At 39.2% G+C, this 12812-nt stretch overlaps 1 long non-coding RNA gene across 1 annotated transcript; it reads left to right on the plus strand.

The window, feature by feature from the left end:
- Window positions 1–677: 677 nt before the first annotated feature.
- On the plus strand, window positions 678–4172 carry LOC149465947 (uncharacterized). Its single transcript, XR_016312194.1, has 2 exons — window positions 678–981; window positions 3921–4172. It is a non-coding gene; the product is annotated as an uncharacterized LOC149465947 (long non-coding RNA).
- Window positions 4173–12812: the final 8640 nt, after the last annotated feature.

The following is a 12812-nucleotide window of genomic DNA, read 5'->3' on the forward strand; positions in this document are numbered from 1 at the left end:
GGTGTCAGGTGTCATGGGAACACTATACTATTGTGAACGCTGGTATAGTGCTGATCTGATCAAATATATTAATTCGTTCAGAAACTATACTAGCAATGGAGGTTTATTATGTATATGAGCGTGCTCCTGGCAATCAAAGGGTTAAATGTGATGACTGATGTAGTGAGGGGCAATCTGACACTATCTGGGAGGGGTGCTAACTGATGCTAAGTGATGCTAATGCTATCTGAAGTAGCCCATGACACTAATACAGTGATCAGAAAAAAAATCTGTACACTGTAATAATGACACTTGTGACAGGGCAGGGAAAGGGTTAACTGAGGGGCAATCAGGGGGTTAAATGTGACCTAGCTGTGCTTTTACTGTCTCTGTGTGCATTGGACTTTGCTTTCTTCTCTCTCTCTGGAACGAAATGTGCTCCAGGGAGAGAAGATTGCTTCATTTCCTGTGCCTGTGTAATGTAAACACAGGCACAGGCTGAGCTCTGATTCGGAACAGCCGATCAGCAGGTCCAGGCCAAATGTTGGACTGAATTTGGTGAGTGATCGGTGCTGTACTGAATCACAGCACCACCGGGCCAGTGGACGTGCAACCCCTGCCAGTGAAAACCCTGGGAACGCGGATCATATATATGTGATTTTCCACAGAAAGTCTGCCCTGTAGCAGTCCGCCCTGTCACATAGTGTGTCACTCCAGTGAAATTATTCTTTGGACACTTAGAAAAAATATATAAATGCTCCTCTGTTTGTACTAAACAGGTCTGCTCTCAAGAAGATTGCCATGAAAAGCTCTCCTAACCTAAGAAAATTGGTGACACAAGGTGGTAGAGCTAGCCAAGAGCACTGAGTGCCATCTTTGGATCCACTATATATTAATCAAAGAAACAGAATACCATTCTACTGTACTGTATGGAATACATTGCTAAATTCACTGGATTTGACAATAAAGCTGGGAATGAGGCCAAAAACCTGCTTGGACACGGTATGAAACCTTTTTTTAATCTCATTCCCTTTATTGCAAATCTTTGATATTTCTAGTCCAGTTTCAGATTATCAGCAAACACATGGATTAGATATTTTAAAGGCATGAAAGATGGTGGAAATTTCCAAGTGCTAAAATACTCAAAGATACATTTTGAAACTTAACTACAAAGCTGAAATAATTGGTTACAAAGGCAAGGAGTACGGGTACCTTTCTGAAACATTCTGTGAATGTTGCAATTGAAGTTGTTCACCTCAAAAAATACTTCAGGAAAAAATAGAATGCCTGCAGATCTGTCACAGGATTAAACACTTTCAGGTTTTCTATGTAGTCATTGATCAGGCAACAAAAAGGGTGGAAGAAAAATTCTCCACAAACAAAATTTTAATCTGTGATATGCCCTATGTACACCCCAAATGATTTAGCCAGATAAAACAAAGTTACATGCCATCAGAAGCTTTACAAACTGTAGTACAGTTGGCTGAAGTTAATATTGCTCAACTCAAAGTGGTTCTAAAGGCTCAAGGTTTTTTACCTTTATACATTCTTCTCTTTCCCCAGAACAGAATGTCTGCAGATTAATATTAATTGAAATCTCCATCCCAGAAATGTGCAGAGTAGTGCGTCCCAGAAGCCAGAGTTTCCCATTATTATTGGCAGACTGAAGATGGGACATAGAGACAGTCGTATGGAGTCAATTAACTTCCCCCATCCTTGTATCTGTGTGTGGAATGATTGGGACCGTTGTCTTCTACAACCCTTACTATATTGTATAGTATAGGATACCATTCTTTGGCTAATTGATGACAGTCCACACAGCAGTAGTTAAGCAGAGACCGTGGTCCGGACACAGACCGCAGTCGCCGCTCACCTCCATCTATGCTGCTATGCCTGTGTCTCCTCTCCCGGCTATCCTGCCCCACCATCTATATCATCCTATCATCAGAGCAGGGGACAGCAAGAGCTGGAGGTCTGCACAAAGACTAGGAGTCTTTTCATATTAACAAGCGGTTAATCATCTGCTTCTTAATATGATCCATATCTGCAGCTCTTCCTGCCCCTGCCCCGCTGATAGGATGACACTGTCGGCAGGGCAGGAGACCCTGGAGAGGACATACAGGATGAATCTTGCCTCTGCCCTGCCAAAGGTAGAACTGTGTAGGGGAGGCAGAGAATAAAAAGGGGCACTGTGATTAGAGAGAAAAATGGGGGGAGGCATAACTGCAAGGGGCACTGTGATGAGGGGCTGTGATCATTACAGTGGCCCTTTACAGTACAGTCCCCTTTATATCACAGTGCCCTTTTACATTACACGGTGGAGGACCGACTCCTTGAATGACCCCTGAACTAACAGTAGGTCAAAAACACTTTCCCTTTAATGACAACAATTCTTAATCCACATGCTGCTTTTCTCCGATTTCTTACATCTCAGTGATGCAAGAAGCAGTTCATGCAAGAATAAAAAGACAGGCCATAGTGCTCTCCATTTGATACATTTAATACTGCTAAGAAGTGGAATAACACTTACAAAATACAGCACTCTACCATGCAGGGATTAAAAGCATGTAATTCACTTTACCACTTGGTAAGGTGGCTGCGAGATGACCCACCTTAGGGAGGTGGAGTTACGTGCAGGACCTCATCTCCCAGCTATCCTTATGAATATATTTAAATATATAACACAGTAAATGATGTAGCACTATCTATTTGAATAACAAAGTGCATAAGTGAATATCACAAAGTGAAAGATCTAACTCTTCTGAAAGCTCAGAGGTACTCTCAGAGTTTGAAAAAGATTTGGAATTTTAGGCCGAAATGTAATTTTTATGTTAAGATGATTTTTCTATGTCGTTTTTTGACATGAAAATTACATTGTTTTGAAAGCACTGTGGATGCTGACTGACTGGTGGTGACCATTGCACATGGCACTTTGCTGGACTGACTAGTGTACACTCTGCATATTCTGTGAGACAACAAGCAAAATGTTCAGTGCTTGATAAGTTTACAAAAAACATATAAAGTCAAATGAACATCTCAGTTTGCAAAAGAAACCTAAGAAAATTTGTATCTTAGATTCTGGTAATAACAGAGGTTGCTATTTGCACATATTTGCAAATTTATAGCAATATCAAAGTTACAGGAACATACAAGAACCTTAATCACTCAAGGTAGCTAAATATCTTACATGTGTACACAGTAAACACAACAAGCAGACAAAATGACAAGCACTAATTATAAAAAAAGAGAAGGGAATTGAACCTTAGATTAACTCAATGCTATTGTGCAGGACAAGATGTCATTGTATATGTGTGATCTAGGCAGCTAGGTCCAAAATGCTCTAAGGTTAAGGGCTCATGTACACTGCAGCTGATAAACCTTTTTTGGAGCTGTTCAGCGTTTTTTTCAGCAGCCCCTGAATTCCCCCTAATGTTTTCCTCTGTGTCCATGTACACATCATAGTTTACAGTCATTTACAGGCAGTTGAGTTTACAGTCGTTTTTTTGAACACAGAAAACTTGCGTTCAGCAGTAGATTTTATCAGCATTTCAAACACAAAACACTTGTAAATACGTGTAAACGCGGCTAAACATGGCTAACCGTGGCTAACCGCATTTATAGGCATTTGCGTTTGAAATTTTTTTAACTCTTCCATTTCTAGATGCTGTCCAGAGCCTTTTTTCATTATGAAAAATGCATGCAAAGTGTTTTCATGGTACTCAAATGGACCTAGCACACCATACTTTGAGGTTTTGCATGAAAAAAAAAATGTTAGACACTGCTGCAATAATTGCTGCACAGAAATGAGCTGGAACACATCCAAACACCACATAAAAAAAAAAAAAAAGACAACTAATCTCAACAAATACTGCTCTCTCTGCTTCTGCTCTCTCTATTTCTCTCAAAATGTCTGAAATAGTTAATTTTTTACTGTTTTTCAGTGCATTCTGGGCATTTTGGAAGGTCTCCAGAGGTTATGTTTAAAAAACGCTTCTAAATGCAAATGCTCATAAACGCTCATAAACACGGTATGCAAACGTGGATGAACAGACATTTTTTAACCTACGTTTTCCAGCAGTCGGTTTCCATCATTCAGAAGTGTCCCGTATGCATGGAGCCTAAGCTCAACATGTCAGATGGAGGAGTTTGAGCATGCTGTGCTGTCAACAATAAAGCTTATTGCAGAATCATAACTTGGTGTCAGGCTGTTGTTACTTTCAACCCCATTTGAATGCAATTTAGACGAGCCATAAGGGAGCCAGCACCTGAAAATGAAAACTTATATGAAAATATATACTGTACAAGCCTGGATCGGGGGTCACTGCTTCAAAATAGCAAATCCAAAAATGAGGCAGATTCAAAGGAGTGATGAGCAAGACAAGTCAAAAGCCTTTAAACTGTGCATGAACAAAATAAAGGACTATTATAGCTACATGGTGACATAGTTGGTAAGATTGAATAAAGAGACAAGGCCATTCAGTTCAACCTGTTTGAGTGTATTTAAAATAATTCTGGATCCAATATATACCTCCCTCCCCTGAAAATTATTCATCGATAGTTGATGTACTTAGTTTGCCTTATGTTCTTTCACTCTATTTACTGATATCTAGACATGTATATAGTATAAACTGAATGCATGGATAGGAATGGTTGCACTGTAACGTAAAATTTAATTGTAGGTCAGCTGCAAAAAAAAAAAGAAAAAATATGAAGCACAATTAGGAAAGATCTAGAAAATGTGCAAGTCTCAGCATTACTGAGCTGAGTAAAAAATAGTAAGTGGAATTCCACATCAAATGGTGGTCTGGATGAAAAGGATGGTGACAGGGAGGAGAAAAGAAAGCAATGTGGTATTTACAGAATAGAACATTCTGAAAATGAGGCCGCCTGCTAGATCTCAGTGTCCAGGCAAATGAACAGATTATACTCAAAGTGTATTTTTCAGCTCTGCGCAAAGAAGAAAAAATTAATAACCTGAGGCATTAAAAAGGTTCAGGTTAGCTCTTTTAGTTCTAAGCAAAATGCCAGAAATATTTTAAATGTGTTTCTCGCTACAACTTATTACTTTATAATGTATCTGTACTGGAGAAACATGTCTACTAATATGCAAAGAGCCAGGGAATTTGTTTTTGAATTAGTGAATTACCCTTCTCTGTTGTACTAACTCCAATTTATGAAAGGTTTGCTCTTACGTGTCCTAGTACCGTTCTTTAAAGGATAAGTTCACCTTTTGGACAAAAATAATAAATGCACATTTTTTTTTGCAGATAGGAGCCTGGAAAGCATTGCACTAGTGATCAGTAGATTGCTGATGCCATGCGGGTCTCCTGCAGACCTGTCAGAATAACTGATTGCCGTACGAGATGTACAACCATGCAGATATAATGACAGGAAGCTTCAATGGACTACCATGGTGCTCCACAGTGCCATGGTAGTTCATTGAAAACTACAAGCTGACAGCTGCTAAGGCTGTAGGGACTTGCAGTTCATTAATTCATGGAGGTCCGTGAATGAACGATGCGGCCGTGTGGCCGGAGCCCCACACAGCCTCGCTGTTTTTTAAATTTGACATGGTACAAAGAAACTTCTCCCCATACTATCTGTCACAGGGAGGGGGGCAGGGGGCGGCGCGACTGTAGCTATGGGAACATGTTACATTTCCACCTTAAAAACGGGTGGAGCATGTAACATGTTCCCAAGGTGAACTTATCTTTTAATGTCTAAAGTAGATACAAAAATAATCAGTGAATGCAGTTAGATACTTTCCAAAAAATTATTATATGTAAGTTTAACCACTTGAAGGTTTTACCCCCTTTATGACCAGGCCTTTTTTTGCTATTCAGAACTGCGCTACTTTAACTGGCGATTGCTTGGTCATGCAACACTGTACCCAAATGAAATTTCTACCATTTTTTTCCCACAAATAGGGCTTTCTTTTGGTGGTATTTGATCACCACAGTTTTTTTTAATATCTTTCATTATATAAAGGAAAGACCGAAAATTTTGAAAAAAAAAGTTATTTTAATCTTTCTGTTATGGCAAAATGTATTCTGCTACATGTCTTTGGTAAAAACAAAAAAATCCCAATAGGTGTATATTATTGGTTTGTGTGATGGCAGTAATGGCGGTGGTCAGCAACTTATAGTGGGACTGTGATAGTGTGGCAGGCAATCTGGCACTAACAAACACTTGCTTGGAAGTACACTAACTGACACTCACATCTATAGTGACTCTAATACAGTGATCAAATATAATACTGTACACTATCACTGTACTAATGACACTGGCATGGAAGGGGTTAACATCTAGGGGCAATCAGTGTTAACTGTGTTCCTAACATGTATAACATGTGTGATATGTTCTGCTTTTACTAAGGGAACTGGTTGTTTTTTCTCCCTGCTTTACAGGGAGAAGAAACAGCTGAATAAGTGCCCGGTGTACAGAGTTCTGTGTGCTTGTAAACAGGGCTCTGCTGTGATTGGACACAGCCGATCAGCAGGTCTCAGTCATAAATCATTGGCTGACATATGCTGACAAAATTGTCATGTTTAATCTAGGAATGAGCTCTGGATTCAGTCTAAACCCATGTTCAGACCAAACTTTGCTTGTTTAGATATGCAGTGAATGGTCAAACTAAATGGAAGTGAAACATTTAGCAGCAGTACTACTATTGATCTTAAATGTGATAGCTTCTTGCTCAGGCTGGTTGGTAAGGGACCTGCGTTCACTGGCGTTCTAACAATCAGTGAGTTATCCCCACTTGTCATACAGCTGACAGGTGAATGTAAATAAGGATCAGGGATGGTGGTAGACACTTTAAAAACAATGGCCATTACTAAGATTTGGCTCCCATTGATTTCAATAGGGTTCAGATTCTGCATCCAAACATTCTGAAAACCGAATCCAGGTACATTCAGGTCATCACTAGTTATGTCCTTATAAACCAATGTTGTCTGTATATTTAGCTTTAGCCCACTATTACTCATCTGAGCTCTATATAACTAGAACTAGACTGTCAGCTCACATCAGAAACTTTTCTCTGATAAAAAAAACATTCTTTTTTTTATGTGAAGGAAAAATTGGTTGACACCAAGTTATCTGAGCACCCAGTATACTACAATCCGAAAAGATGTGGCTACAGTTCATTGTTTATAGTTACTGTGATAAGGTGAGTTTTTAGCTCTATCAAACATATTTTTTGCTGAATAATTCCAGAATTACAAACACTTTAAGAGCACAAGAGTCACTTTTGAACTGTTTTTATATATATGAACTTTGCGTTTGAAACATATTTCCAGTTGATTTTATATTTCTTAAGCGCTGCACCTCTTTTACTATATATTTTTTGCTGAGCAGCATTGTCAGATACTTGCTCACTTGCATTCCGAGTTTAATGTTAGCTTGTTGGTATCAGTCTTCTGACATCACACTACAAATTATTAGAGCTCCCTCTAGCTTCAGCCTAGTGATTGCATTACTTGGAGGTTTATATATTTACGTTCTACATATACAGGTGGCTGAAGAACTTATAGCATATCTAAAACTGAAAACAAAAACCTACAATTTTGCAGCTTATTGGTCCTTACTAGATGAGGTTGCTGTATTAGTTTTATTTTTTTTATTCCCTTTACTTTTACCAGGAATAACACTGCTTCCTCTCCTTGGGTGGCTACAGAGGGAGTCATGATTTTCACCTACGGAAGACTTCAGAAATGTCTGCCTTTGTTAATTTCCACCACATCGGTGTTGATGGGATTAGTCATGTAAAAAAGAAATACTTATTTTTCTGTCTGTTCAGCTTTCAGGAAACTACATTAGTTTTGTTTGCTTTATACCTGCAAGTAACCACTTTTCAACCGGGGCATGTTTAAAGTTTTCACACATATTAAAATTTTCCTTTTTGCCAGAAAATTACCTAAAATGCACAAACAATTTATATTTCATGAAAGCAGAAGCCCTGTAGAATAAAAGAGTAGCAGTTAAATTTTTTTATGTTGCACAATATTTGTGCAAGTTTTTATCAAATTTATATAAAAAAAGCACTAGAATGGATTTTAGTGCACACATATCATACCCAATTTATGGTAAAATATAAAAGAAGGGGTTACATCTAGTAAAAAGATACCAAACATGTCAAGCCTTAACATTGTATACACCTAACAAATGGCAACAAAACTATGGTAACCAAAATGGTCCATAAGTGATGCTTCAAAAGCCCCTACAGGTCTTTAGTTTAGAGTTAACTGTGAATAATAACCATAGAATGATTGTTCTCACTCCGACATTTGTTGCTTCACTAACAATTTATTTATTTTATTATATACATTTTTGTATTTCAATGGTTTTTATTAATTTATAACAATTAACACAGGAGCAACAAATTATGCCCACGCAGGGGGCTATCAATTGCACATAGAGGAACTAGAAATTAGAGAAATCAGTGCTCTAACAACCAAAAGGGCAAAAGATACACCCAGACAGGGGCCATCAATGGCACTTCAATAACAAAACATAAATATAACACTGATAATAACTCAGACCAAAGGCAGATATCCACTGCCACACCAAAGCAAACAGAGAAAAAAAAGGGGGCAAGGAAGGAGAAGTACAAAAGAAAAAAGGATAGCCAAACCAAGAGCAGGGATCCAAGAACACCAAAGCTGAACAACATCACATCCCCAGACTAGCTGGGGGGAGCATGAGAAAGGCATTTTGCAACCATGGCATCCATATTTTCAAGAATTTACATTGGGAGTCGTTGCAGATACTCAACATCTGTTTATTGAGCATCATAGCGGTCATACGGTCCCGCACCCCGTGAAAAGGGACAAACGGGCTCTTCCAGGCCTGAGCAATATTATATACATTTTTAACACTTTTGTTCATTTAACTATATTGCTACCATAAGGGGCCTAATAACCCCCATGCGATAGGCATTGCAGATGCCAGGTTCCCTTATTGGAGACATCAGGGGTTTATTAGAAAAATGCATATTTAAAAAAAAGTTTTCAATGAATATTTAATACATTTTGTAAAATGACAAGTTAACAATTACAATGAAGTACTTATTTTTAATATGAGGCTGCAGCACAAAAAAAATTGCCTATGGACATTTTACTAAGTGAGACGGCTTAGGGGGGGACACTCAGACAATAATAGAAAGAAAACTAGCTGCCTTAAATAACATCGAGGTTGGGCATTTTTGGGGGGCTCTTATTTTGGACACCACGGGCAGATACTTAAAATGGCTTCATATATGGATTAGTCATTACCTTCACGTTTCCACTGTACCAAGATCAAAGGGAAATAAATCTGGAAGCAAAGTGCAGTCTGAATGGAGTGTAGAGATTTAGGGATCATGGGAAATTTTTCTGAGCTTCTCTGGCAGGCCGAAGCAGATCTGTTCAATTTCAGTAACAAACTGCTCCACTCTGACTTTGTACTCTCCACTTTGTAGTTTTTCTTTTCTGCTCTGGGCACAGACGTTGTATAGATTTCTCACAATAACAGGATATTAAATTCCAGAACCTCCCCATCTTTAAAATAGCAGCACATTATGAATGCAACTCTTTCTTTTTAATGTGTACCACTAGCCGAAATATTTTCTTCCATGTGTTCAACATTTTTTTATTGCTTTTCAGCCTGTCAACAATTTGTGTTTAAACATATTTGTATTTATTGAATACATTGAAGGCTTCATGTTCTGACTAAAAGCACAAATGTATTTAAAGGAAATGCCATTGCTGACATCCTTTTTTTAATGCTAGTTGCCTGGCATCATTACTGCGCCAAAGACTTTAATGCTTTCTAAATTGACTGAATTACTGACTAGGAAAATATGCAGATCAGGAATCTTGAATTTACATTGATGTTACTAGTTATATACATTTTAGAAAGAGGTCCGCAAAAATAGCTTCATATATTTTTCTCACACACAGGCATTCTTAAAAAAAAAAAAAATGCACAAACAGTGCTGGTTCTCATAGATTGCCCACTCAGGCCCCCAGTGCTGTCACAAGGGGGCAGTGATTCCTGTGTAAGATTCAAAACATAAGTTTTCTTTGCTCCCGTTAGTTCCCGTTAGCCAAGCGGGGGGAAAAGTTGCAGCTGCAAAAACAGCAGTAAACAAACCTGTTGCTTTGCCCTGCATGAAAATGCAAGATACCAGTACTGGCAAAATGTGGAGGTGTCATTGCTGACTTTTTGAAAACGCTAGTTGCCACAGCTCCAATGGTATTAAAGGCACAAACCTGGAACAAGTAGGCATATCAAGGATGTGTATGCATGAATGTGAGTTAGGGACCTTAGGCAGTAAGCTCCTTGAAGGCAGGGACTGATGTGAATGTACAATATATAGGCAAAGTGTAAAGTAAATTGTTGGCAGGGGCAGACTTACCATTTGGAAACTCGGGCACTGCCCGAGGGCCCAGGGTCAGTAGGGGGCCCCATGAGATGCCCCTGGTAGCTTTTTCATAGGCTTTTTTGAGTTTGGACAAGGACACAGGAGCCCCATGATCCCCTATTGCCCGGGGGCCCCATGAGTTGTCAGTCCGCCCCTGGTTGTTGGTGATATATAAATACTTGTAATAATAATATGGGTTTCACTGCTTATATCAGAGTTAGCCATAAATATTAGCCCTAGATGAGCAGTTATACTTTGTGTGTCACACAATTGTAATGTATGTAACTGTGTGCATGGTACATGTGCATTTGTGTAAGGGTGAGGGCAGGTGCTCTTCAAAAAAAAAATTGTATATATATATATTTTATTTATTTCAGGTACTTATATAGCGCCTTCAATTTACGCAGCACTTTACATATATATTGTACATTCACATCAGTCCCTAACCCTCAAGGGGTGTACAATCTAAGGTCCCTAACTTACATTCATATATACACATACTAGGGCCAATTTAGATAGGATCGAATTAACCTACCAGCATGTCTTTGGAGTGTGGGAGGAAATTGGAGTACCCGGAGGAAACCCACGCAGGCACAGGGAGAACATGCAAACTCCAGGCAGGTGGTGCCATGGCTGGGATTCGAACCAACGACCCTAGTGCTGCCAGGAGGAAGTGCTAACCATTTAGCCACTGTGCTGCCCACAATTTAGCCACTGTGCTGCCCATATATATATTTTTTCATTTTAATCACTTTATTTTGCTATGTGATAGCGTGTACAGATAGGCAGGCATTCTTTGGAAAGGCATCAGGTCTTCTGGATCCCTGATGCCTTCTCTGCAGTCCCTCCCCCCTTCCCTCCCAAATTGATGGCATGGATGTTAAAGGCTCCTAGAGCACAGGTGAGCCTGGGCTATAGAATTGATCTGGCGACTATATGTTTTTTCACGCTTCCTATGCTATAGCATATACAGGGTTGTTTCCTGGCACTTCCAGATTCATTGATAACAAGGGAGATTGATAAACTGATATTTCATCTCTTCTCTCTTTATCTCTCCATTCTGCATCCTGAATAGTGGTATAGACATTCTGGGCTCCTGAAGGGCACAGCTCAGCCTTGACTATAGAAGTGATTGGGCTGCTACATATTTCTTTTCAAGCTCCCTATATGATAGCATGTACAGAGTGGCAGGTACTCTTAGACCTCTGATGCCTCCTCTACACCCATACCCATACCCATACCCATCAACCATATTCTTTACAGACTAATCAGTTGTTTTCTTGGTCACACTGAACGGGATCTGACAGCTCTGAACCCAGAAGTGCTTAGAGCTGAGTGCTTCCGGATTTATTGGTCAAAAGGAAGAACAAAAATCGATTTCTCTTATCTTTTCTCTGCTTTCCATCTTGAACTTTTGTCAGAATCCCTTCAATACAAATGTATAAAGTTGGCTGAGTAAAATGAAAACAAACCTGTGACTGGTAATACAAATTTGTTTACGTCGCAATACTACCCCACCATTGCACTTTCAGTGGAAGTAAAAGGGTTAAAGTGTAATAAAACAATTAGGATGAACTTCTCTAGATTGGTCTCTCTGCCTTTTAGGTATGCCCTTGAAAGTGCTTTGTTCATTTTGTGTGCAAAACTAAACCCGATTGTTCAAGAAATCTTGCGAGCTGTTAACTTACTGTACTGCCTACCTGGTGAAAATAAAGGGAGAAAGTCTGAAAAAAGAAAACTAATGTTTTGAGTGCCAGACTTTTAGCCTGTTCTGTGAAGCTGAACACCATACTGTATATAGCAGTGGTACAGTATTTATACTGCTATTATATATGACAGCTCCCTATTTGTGAATGGTTGCCAAGAAAGCAACAAGTTCTTAGAAACCAATTACATCACCCAGCTCCATTCATTTACTGCCTGGGAATTCATGGACATGTAAATATGGTAACAGCAAGACACGTGGTCATATTTGGGCAATGACGTTGACTGAATATGGCTGTGGCCATTAAGGACAATGACATCACCAAGGAGACCCTGCCCCTTTTATTACTTTTAGAGCTGGGGTCCTCGGAGATGTCATTAGACAAGAGTGAGCAAATGTCCGTCGGACAGAGAGACGTTATTTTTTTTTCGGCGGGCATCGTTCATCATAATTGACATGAATTTCACTAGACAACATGATTATTAGAGATGAGCGAATTATTCAAAAATTTGGTTTGGCTGATTCGCCGAATTCGCCGATTAAATTCGCTTCGTGCCGAATATATTCGCTGCAAATTTAACTTATAAAAAGGGTGTTTCTAGGCTTCAGAGAGCCTTTATATTAGTGCAGAACACTGTACCTTTAATTTAAATGCCCTTGGAGTCTGCTGGGGAAGAGAAATAATACTGTCAGTCAGTATGACATGCAGATGAGTGCCGTCGATCT

The sequence above is a fragment of the Staurois parvus genome, unplaced genomic scaffold, assembly GCF_062004578.1.
Source record: "Staurois parvus isolate SC_StPar_1 unplaced genomic scaffold, SC_StPar_1.0 ptg000136l, whole genome shotgun sequence".
Taxonomy (NCBI): Eukaryota; Metazoa; Chordata; class Amphibia; order Anura; family Ranidae; genus Staurois; species Staurois parvus.